This window comes from Bidens hawaiensis, unplaced genomic scaffold, assembly GCF_021521415.1.
Source record: "Bidens hawaiensis isolate Kalapana, Puna unplaced genomic scaffold, B.hawaiensis_p1.1 tig00050704_1, whole genome shotgun sequence".
Lineage (NCBI taxonomy): Eukaryota > Viridiplantae > Streptophyta > Magnoliopsida > Asterales > Asteraceae > Bidens > Bidens hawaiensis.
This window is the reverse complement of record NW_027506169.1, coordinates 25,517-36,791: the sequence shown is the minus strand read 5'-3', so window position 1 is coordinate 36,791 and position 11,275 is coordinate 25,517.

The window sequence follows — 11,275 nt, the reverse complement described above, 5'->3', positions numbered from 1 at the left end:
GTCCTCAGGATCCCAAATCTGGTTCAGGGTATCCTGAAACCTCCACGTCTTCGGGTTTCGGCTGATTAGTTGGACTATTTGCATGCTGGTACAGTAACAGAGGTCAAGTGCGATCGGGTTCGGGCTTCTGATTCCTTCTATGTCTGCACGGTAGGCTTTGTAAAGCTTGTAGATCCAGGGGCCACCAAAGATTGGGGTATTCACGCTTTTTGCATTTTCATTTGTTCTGAACAGCTGACATAACAGATATGTGATGTTGCAAGCTATGCCACTCTTGTTTCAATAAAGGGCCCATAGTTCCCTCTAGTTCACGACCCCCTCACTCTGACCACGTGCTGTTACCGTGTGGCTCAGCAGTCGGTGAATGTATCTTTTAAGTGGGTCACGTAAGGCGGTGCTCTTCGTGCTGCTGGCACAATAGGTTTCTTCCCCAAAGCTCAATTGTTCCCATGCTTGTAGTCTGGTATCACCCACTTTTGTTGATTCGTCAGCATCCTCATCCGCAAATGTAGTCATGGATTCGTACCAGATGGGACTGTCGGTTTCATCACTCGTGTATATACCCAAATCAATCCCCAGCTGGGTAAACGATGTCGTGTACCACTCTCCCCCCACACCTAAGTCAAATTCCTTGTCTTGAAAGAGAACGAGGCTAAAAACTCCTTGGTCAGCTCAGTTACTACTTTAGCCTTTTGATTCAAAACACGCAACCATGGCCCTTTCACGAACTTCTTGTACTTGTCCCATTTGTTTTCTCGCTTTAACATGTCTTTGCTAGCATAAAAATGTGGTTTTGAGACGCGGTTGTTAATGTAGCCCATTCGTTGTCGGGCCCGTTCATCTCTGTCGTTGTCTTCGTGGAAGATCAAGAAAGCGTGTTCATCATCACCGTATTCAGCCATCTGTAATTTATACTCAGATTAATTTAATTTTATCAAAAATGGCTGAAAACCTGGAACATAGTGCAAAACCACATTACCGTGCTTCTTGAAGCACGACCCCATGTTTTGGTAAAGCACGGTACCGTGCTTTTAGAAGAACGGCCCCATGCCGCGGGTCTGTTGGGATGAGAAAATGGCTAAAGGAAGATTGGAATCTTCTCAACCTCTCAAGAAACTGCTAAGTATGGACTCCGAGCAAGCTCAGACTTCCCAGCAAGGTTTTACTTATCCTAGCAAGGTATTTTGCCTTCCGGGCAAAGTTATCTTCTAGAAGTCCTCATAAACTGAGCAAGGTTCACTTTGTCTAGAAAGGTAGTTCTTCAAGTCAAACAAGGTTTGTTTTTCTAGCAAACCCTTGGCTAAAACCAAGCTAAAGTCAAAACTATCAAGGTTTATTCATAATAAACAGTGTTCCCAGCAAGGTTGAAGAAAATTGATAAAGAAACATGTTAAAGACTTCTACCGAGAAAGTTTCAACTCCTAGCAAAGCTATAGTGTTACAAGCACACTTTGATTTGCTGAATAAGTTATCATTAACAAAGATTTGATGGGATTCCTGAAGAACAAGTTTGCTAGTAGGATTATATCGAGCAAAGTTTGATATAATCGGATTGAAGTCTGCTAGGAGAATATTTTCTTTGGAAAATATTCTAAGTAAAGTCTGCACGGAAAACTGTTTACCAGCACTCTTTGGTTACCAGGACTGCTCGATGAAGACAAAAGCCACAAAGCTTACCCGAAGACATGTTTTACACTTAGAATCTTTTTGTAATATGTTTTATGATTATGAATCATTGATTAGGGTCTCTAGAAGGAATGACAGCTGTCAGGGCAGACCTATAAATTGAATAATTTAGGGCACGCCTAGAAGTAGACGAGACAATGAGAGACACTACCTGATATTGATTGTGACAACTGTCTTTATCTCGTACAACTAAAACATTCCATTCTGAAATCCTAATTGATTTCCTTTTGTATTTGACATATTATATATCAATGGAAATCTTTTGAGTTGCAGTGTGTGATTGTTATATTTGTGTCTTCACTACTGTTGAGCCACAAATAATAAAGTATTGAGGATATATTATTCTTGGTGACCAGTCTGGATCAGTTTTCCTTCTGAAGTGCTCCAGGATTATGTCAGGATCAAGGATCCTCGGTACTTGGTGTTATTAACGGTTGTTTCTTGTATGTAGGTTGATATTTATCAAATGCAATGGCTCCAAGACTTAGTCCACCACCTATTTCGCTAATGGACTTCTAAAGCACGTGGTCAAATGGCACGAAGGAAGTGAGTGGAGAGATGGCGGATTAATAGGACCTCGTAGTTAGTTGTTATTTTCGTTTGTTATATACCGAGATTATGATCAAAGTTAGTTCACTTTCACATTTATTCACATACAATTGATACTCACAAACACTTTGTCGAGAACTCTCTCTAGAAGCTTGTTCACACACTTAGATATTCTTGTAATCATTGATCATAAACTCCACCCATTGTAACCCGATTTTGATATTAATAAATAGGTGATAGACGAGTTGTCATCACCCGAGGTTTTTTCCCTTAATCTCAAACAAGATCAAGGTTTTTTCCTCGCAAAATATCACGGTGTTCGTCTCCATTTTGTTCATATATCCATTATTGTCATCTAAGCACTAAACCTCACAAAACTAATTTGGTAACAATATCCTTAGCCGATTTTGAACAAAACAATTTGGCGCCCACCATGGGGCCACTGGTGCTATAATCCATATTATACCTATCGATATTCAACCTTTCATACCCATATCACCACCAATGGCCTCTCAATCAACCTCTACTTCATCAACCATGCCATATTCGGTTCCTCTCTCATCAAGAAAATTTTCCACCGATGCCTCCTCCAATCACGGGAGCACCAAGGGCTGCTGCTGAAAACAAGACGCAACTACCAGTCTTCCAAAGCTCGAAAACCACTGCTGCCACTTCGGTGGTTAATACTAACAATGATGTTTCTACTATGTTTTCACAGGTTAAAGCATACATGGAGCAACAAAAAAAGACTAATCAGATGATCCTTCGGGAGATAGAAGACCTCAAGAGGAATAAGAGGCCGACGGAGGATCAGACTCATTTAGTGCCTAGGATACTGGATTTCACCGCTCCAGGATCATTGGCTCAGTTTTTGCAAGGATCATCTATCCTTCAGCAGGGATCCATGGGTCAACAAACTCAAGGATCCTCGATCCTTCAATCAGGATCATCCATCCTAGATCCGAGGTCCATGGGTCAGTATATTCAAGGATCCTCGATCTTTTAGCTAGGATCTTCAATCCTTAATCCAGGATCGATGGGTCTGCAGGTTCAAGGATCTTCCATGTTCTAGGGACGATCATAGATCCTTCAATCAGGGTCGTCTAGGGTGTATCACCAAGGATCCTACAATTCTCAGCCTCAAGGATAATTCTTCCAGGATCAAGGATCCATAAGGGTTCAACATCAACGGTCCTTCGAGTTCCACGAAGGAGATATAATCCCCATGCAGACCATAGCTTCTGGTGGACCAAATCCTATAGTAGACGCTTCATACCACAGCTATTGTTCTGGGATGCCGACATTCACGCAACAAAGAGGTAACACATATAATCCTATATCCTTAGATGCTAATCTTGGTCCTATACAGGGTGCAGGTATTAACCAAGCTATGGCCAAGGAATTGCAGAAGCTTAAGGATATGATATCTAGCGTGCCAGGGGTGGTCCGACCGCTTCCTGAGATTCCAGAAGGGAGCCACAAGTTGTCCAGATTCGCTCCACCTAATTTTTATGCTAAAATACCAAAAAGATTTTTAGACTCCCAACATGAAGACATGGAACAACTAATCCCGAAGAACACGTAGCTCAATACAGGGAGAGAATGGAGATCAATCCAATCCCTGAAAAACTTAAGGAGGCTTGTTTATGCAAGGGTTTTGGATCCACACTAACAGGATATGCACTCAAATGGCTACTAAGTCTTCTTCCTTACTCTGCTACTTCATTTTCTCATTTAGTTAACTTGTTCAACAACCAGTTTTCTTGTAGTACGAAATTTGAAAAGTTAATTAGTGATTTATACCAAGTTATCCAGCCTTATGATGAATCCCTTAGGGATTTTGTTACAAGGTTTGACAGGGAAGCTCTGGAAGTCCCTAATCTTGATATGGTTACTACTGTTGAAGCATTCAAAATGGGACTTCAGAGGGGCTCCCCCTTTTATGATGATCTTGTGATGACTCCTTGCAGGACTCTAGACGAAGTCAGAAATAGGGCCCTCAGATTCATATGGTTAGAAGATGACAAGAGGATCCAGGATCGATTAGGGATTCAAACAAAGAAAGTCTCCCGACAAGAAACAAGGATCTTTGTTCAAGAACAACTAGAAGCATTACTCCAAATTCAACAATCAGAATGTCCGAGCTGTAGAAGAAGGAGATGATGACAATGAAGAATACCCGAGCATCTCAGAATATTGCTTCTCAGTAGATACTCATGGTTTAATTTGTGCAATGAAGGATCTAGGTGAGAAGGCAAGGTGGCCTCGAAAGAAAGAGAAAACAACATCCTTCAAAGATAAGTCCAAATGGTGTGCATTCCATGAGGACTTCGGCCATTTGACTGATGATTGTATTGGCTTAAGGAAGGAAATTAGATACCTCCTGAGCAAGGGCCACTTCAAGGAGCTCTTGGGAAGAAAAAAGTCCAGGATCCAGGATCCTGAAGAGGTTCCTCAAAAAGCAACTTCGCCCCCACCAGATGCTCAAGTGATCAACTTCATCTCCGGTGGCTCAAATATAGGCAACACTTCTTTCTCTTCAGCAAAGAGACACGCCAAAGAAACCAAGCTGAAGAATGGGGAACGACCGATCATATCCACCACTTTAACGACTGGCAAAAGGATCTTCTTTGATGAAGACGATAAATCAAGCATACATGATCCACATCATGACGCTTTGATTGTAACTTTGTTTATCGCTAACCATTATGTACGCATGATCCTAGTCGATGGTGGAAGCTCGGTCAATATCATCCATCACGATGTCCTTCAGAAAATGAACATACCAGACTCGGAGATCATCCCAAGGACATCAATGCTAGTTGGTTTCAGCGGCGAAACCAAGAAAACATTGGGGAGGGGGCATCAAACTCCCAATATACATCGAAGGGTTAACTTCTTACCAAAAATTCCGTGTTACTGATAACCTATCTTGTTGCAATGTTATTTTGGGCAGGCCCTAGCTACATGGAATGAAGGCTGTAGCCTCTACTTACCATCAATGCATCAAAGTACCAACTCCTTGGGGAGTAGTAAGGATAAATGGCGACCAAGTCGATGCCAAGAATTACTATTCTTCATCCATGAAGCCAATAGCTAAACAGGCGATAGCATAGCAACCACAGCAGCATCCTAGGGACGTGCTGGAAGCTCGGGAGCGAGACATAAAGGAAGTATCCTTGGATCCTGAGGATCCAGATGTGAAAGTGTTCCTAGGATTTAGTATCCCTAGTGAGATCGAGGAGGATATAGTATCCTTTCCAAAGCGAAGAAAGTCCACGTTTGTCTTCAGACATTTAGACATGATAGGTATTTCGAATAAGATAATTACTCACAAATGAGGCCTTGATTTATCTATTAAACCCGTCCATCAGAAGCGAAGGAAAATCTCTCGTGAGAGGAACACGATCATACAAGAAGAAGTTGAAAAACTTTTTATGGCCGGTATGATCAGAGAGGTTAAGTATCCGCGATGGTTAACTAATGGGGTTGTTGTTTCTAAAAAGAATGGAAAGTGGAGGGTGTGTGTCGATTTTACTGATTTAAACAAGGCATGCCCCAAGGATCCTTTCCCGTTACCACATATAGACTCCATGGTGGATGCAACGACATGACATGAGATGCTCATCTTTATGGATGCTTCCTCTGGGTTTCAACAAATTCAGATGGAATCACCTGATCAAGAGGATACAACATTCATGACTCCTACCAGCATATACTGTTATATTTCTATGCCGTTCGGACTAAGAAATGCAGGGGTAACATATCAAAGATTGGTCAAAATGATATTCAAGGATCAATTAGGCAAAACTGTGGAAGTCTACATAGATGACATGGTGGTGAAGTAAAAGAAGGCTGAGAATCACCTCAGAGATCTAGAAGAGGCATTCGACATCTTGGATCAGTACAATATGAAGCTGGACCTGTCAAAATGCCATTTTGGAGTTAAGGCCGGGAAATTTCTAGGATACATGGTGACCAAGAGAGGAATAGAAGCGAGCCCTGTTCAGATAGAATCCATTATCAACTTAAAGTATCCTGCAAATGCTAAATATGTCCAAAGGCTGACAAGAAGAATTGTTGCTCTCAATAGATTCATTTACAGATCCTCCGAGAAATGCAAAGATTTCTACGACATTCTTAGGAAAAATAAGAAGTTCGAGTGGACGGAGAAGCATGAGGCTGCACTTAAAGCCTTAAAGGATTAGTTATCCTCAACACCAGCTCTGATGAAGCCTGCGGATGGAGAATCCTTATACCTGTACCTAGCTGTTTCTGGAAATGCTGTAAGTGCTGTCCTTGCGAAGAATCACAAAGGTGAACAACATCCCGTCTATTATGTAAGTAAAAGTCTTCTAGATGCGGAAGCCAGGTATTCTCATTTAGAAAAGTTATTTCTTGTATTTATTATGGCTTCTACTAAATTGAGACATTACTTTGAGACTCATACTATAATTCTGAGAACTAACTATCCTGTTAAGAATGTCCTTAGAAAGCCAAAGTTATCAGGAAGGATGGCCTAGTGGGCCGTAAAGCTAAGTGCGTATGATATTCATTATGAGCCCAGAACATCCATCAAATCAAAAGCACTCGCAGACTTTGTGGCTGATTTTAGTAGTGACATGCAGAAAGAAGCCGACTTAGATGTTCAACAACTAGAAGAAACCAAGGATCCTTGGACCTCTTTACAGATGGAGCTTCCAATGTAAGAGGAACATGATTAAGAATCCTACTGAAATCGCCACAAGGGGGCATATTACCCCAGTCTATAGCCTGTGAGTTTCAAGCAACGAATAATGAAGCAGAATATGAAGCTCTGATCGCAGGTTTGCAATTAGCTAAATGAATTACTATATAGATTCATTGTTGATAGCTAACCACTTTAATGGCTCAGATGCTGTTAAAGGTGAAAAACTAATCAAATATCTAGATGTTGTGAAGGAATTAGCAAAATCCTTCGAATTGTTTAGTATTATACAGGTACCAAGGGTAGAGAATGCTGGGGCAGATGCTTTGGCATATTTAGCTTCATCTTTGAAGATTCGAGAAGACACGGAGATCCCAGTCATCCATACACTCTCAACAGCAATAGGAGAACAAGAAGTTGGGGAGATAACAACTGACAAACAAATTGTACTTTGAGATCCATTATCCTCTAATAATCAAGGATCCTGGATCCTTCAAATCAATAAGTACATTCAAGAGGGAGAAATTCCAGCCACAGAGAATCCTAAGTCCTTCAAACTTAAGGTATCACAATACGTTATATTACACGATATTTTGTATAGGAAATCTCTTGCAGGTCCCTACTTGAGGTGTATCGAATATCCTAAAATCGAAGAAGTACTTAAAGACTTTCATGAAGGTGACTGTGGTAACCACACTGGAGGCAGAGCCCTATTCTCTAGAGTTCTGAGAACAGGTTACTACTGGCCAACCATGAAGAGAGACGCCATGGAATATTCGAAGAAGTGTGACTCATGTCAAAGGCACGACAACATCCTTCATCAGCCATCGGAGCCTATGTATCCTATATCCTCGTCATGGCCTTTCATGAAGTGGGGGATGGATATCATTGGTAAGCTACCTAAATCCCCAGGAGGAAAAGTATTCATGCTTGCAATGACTGATTACTTTTCAAAATGGATAGAAGCAGAAACTTTTGTTCAAATCCGAGAAAAAGAGGTGATATCTTTCATTAAAAGAAATATTATTACTAGATTTGGTATCCCTTCAGAACTTATTTGTGACAATGGTTCCCAGTTTATCGGGAAAAGAACCACTAATTTTTGTGACAGTTGGGGCATTAAGATATTTACCTCTACTCCGGTGCATCCTCAAGCTAATGGCCAGGCAGAATCCAATAACAAGATTACCATCAACAATTTGAAGAAGAAACTAGGATCCAAGAAAGACAAGTGAGCCGTGGAGCTACCATATGTTCTTTGGCTGACAGGATAACACACAAAAATGCAACAGGTCAAACACCTTTCTCATTGGTGTTTGGCTCCGAAGCTGTAATTCCTACAGAAATGGTAGTTCCCACTGTTAGAACAAGCATTCATGATCCTGAAGCTAATGATGGAATCCTTCTCGAAGACTTGGATACTGATGAAGAACTCAGAGACCTAGCCAAGATCATAATGGTAGCGTATCAACAAAAGGTAGCTGGGGCATACAACAAAAGTATAAGGATCAGAAAATTTCAATAAGGAGATATGGTATTGAGGAAAGCCTTCCAAAACACAACCAATCCTGCAGATGGGAAGCTAGCACCTAAGTGGTGTTAGGTCCCCGATTGTTGATAGATCGTTAACAAATTAAGTCATAACTCACACAATAAAGTGTTGACAAGAGAGTTAATGACGGGTTGCTATATTTAGAAAGAAAACCGTTTGATAAAGGTGGAATCAATAACAAACAATTTGGTTGCTGAACAATTAATCAAAGGTAATTAACACACGATAAACTTATCTAGGGTTTCTTGATGGGAAAGTTATATCTGTACGATTCTAAGAACGACTGTCTCTCACAAATATTCTCTCTTAATTCATATTCAGTTGCTGCTTAGGAGGCGTGCGCTAATAATTCCTTTTATAGGCCTAACACCTCCTTTACAACTGTCATTCCTTCTAGAAACCCTAAATATATCGAACATATTCAAATTACATATTCAAAATAATCCTAAGTGTAAAACAAGTCTTCCGGGTAGGCTTTGTAGAAGTAAACTTCTCCGAGTATACTTTGTGCTCTGCCTACCTTGTTAGACCTGGTAACCTTGAAGTATGCCCGGGAACAGTTTTCCGGGTATGTTTTACTTGGAGTATTTTCCAAAAGGAAAATACTCACCAAGCAGACTTCAATATTCTTGATTAGATCAGACTTTGCCTGATATAATCCAATGAGCAACTTTGTTCTTCAATGGTCCCATCAACTCCTTGATTGAAATTAGCTTATTAGCAAGGTGTGCTTGGGAGCACCGTACCCTGCTTGAGTTGAACCCTACCCGATGTTACTTGAGATATTTCATTATACATCAAGCTTACTTGGACCACTGTATTATTAAAGAATACCCTGCCCGATCTTCCAATTACTTGGTTTCCTGAGCTTGGTTAGCCAAGAGCTTTCTCTGAAGTAACCCTTACTCGGCTATGAAGAACAAACCTACTTGATATAGTGAACCTTGCCCGGGTATACACAAAAGAGTGAACCCTGCCCGGATATCCACTAAAGAAGACTTCTAGAAGATAACCTTGCCCGATAGGCAAAATATCATGCCCGACTAAGTAAAACCTTTCTCGGATGTCTTAGGTGTGCCCGGTTCAATACTTAGTGATTTCTGAGGAGGTTGAGAAGATTCCAATCTTCAATATGATCAGTTTTATGTCAAATCTTGACTCAACAATCTCCCCCCAAGATTGGAACACCTCAGCTGTCCCAAAACACTTCTACAGTTACTTGCACCGGATTAAAAAATACACTTCAAATCAAAGTCAAATTACATATTCAAAAAACATAAGCAAATTACATAATCAAATACTGTCCGAAGACATTACACATCAAATTCCTATTCTAAGAATCTTGTCTTCTTCTTTCATTGTAATAGACTTGTCTTCTATTCACAATTACAGTTGCTGCTCTTTGTCTAAAGATATCAAGGACATGGTAATGAGTGTGACTTTTAGGAATGACCATGTCCCTTATATCCATAAGATCTTCATTGTGCAAATAAGTCAAGTCTTCATCTCTTCTGATTATCCTCAATATACACCCATCAGAGTTTCTAAGCAAATAATGACCATCATTTTCTTTATATTCAATCTTAGCTATGACGCCATTCTTCTGAACAGTGTAATTGGGACGTGCCATTCTTCTTTATGAGCTTATGCAGGTATTCATGTTTGACACAGGATTCCTATCTTTGACATTCAACTTGTAATACAGTTCAGCACTAACCATCTTTTTCAGCTTTGCAGTCCTTCTTGCTTTGTTAAGTTGAGTCGTTCTCCAGCTTCTCTTTTCTTTTAGGAATGGGAATCCCCTGTCGGCTTCATATTTTAAATACTTAGAGAGATCATTCTGCTGTCTTCTAGCCATCTTATTTCTATCTCGATAATTATACAAATTGAGTGTGCCCTTTCTTTTCAGTTGTTCTTGAGGGTATTCAGCAAAATCACTTCTCACAACTATGTCTCTCAGCTGTCTGCTTTCCATAATCACTTTCAGAGATTCAGAGGCAGAATCATAGTAGAGTTCTCTTGGAAGATCCACATTGGATTGTGGTCTTGCTGTTCTTTGGGATCCAGCTCTACTAGATTCACCTCTACTTGATGAGGCATGCAATCTTGAAGCAGAGGGCCTAGTTGGGATAGACTTCTTAGGTTTGCTAGGCCCTAACTTGAATGTTTTGATTTAAATTGACTCTACCATTTCAGGTGGGAGGTTAATAAGATCAGCAAGGTTTTGTCCTGCTTCTTTCCAGAGAATAACCATCATTTTCTCTATCTCAGGATTGTTTGACATTCCTGCAGGCACAAATCTCCCATCAACAAAGCTTCTAGGGTTCTCACCTTCCCTCAGAACCTTTTCCCAATCAGCCTTTAGTATATAGAAAAGTTCTTTCAAGTCCTCCTTTTCTAAGGCATTAAAAGTGGCTTCAAACATTCCCCTATGGTTTATCATTATACCCCTCAATATTTTAATCATTTCTTCATTTTCCCAAGGAATTATAGGTTCATCAGCAGGTTCAGAATTTGATTCCTCTGGGATTGGGGTTTCATCAGCAGTTGCCTTTATTAATTTTTCTTTTTCAGCTTGAACCTTTTGTTTCTCCCTTAAAGTCATTATCTTCTTTTCTTTGCAGGGGGTTCTTGTTCAGCCTGAGCTTTCCTTGTTTGTTCAGCAGATGATTCAGGTTGCAATCTTTTTGATTTTTCTTTTCTTTTCATGTTATAAAAGATTGATTCAACCGTGGCCTTATCCAGGCTTTCCACCATGTCAGGCTTCATCCCTCTCTCCAATAAATATCCACACTTTCCAT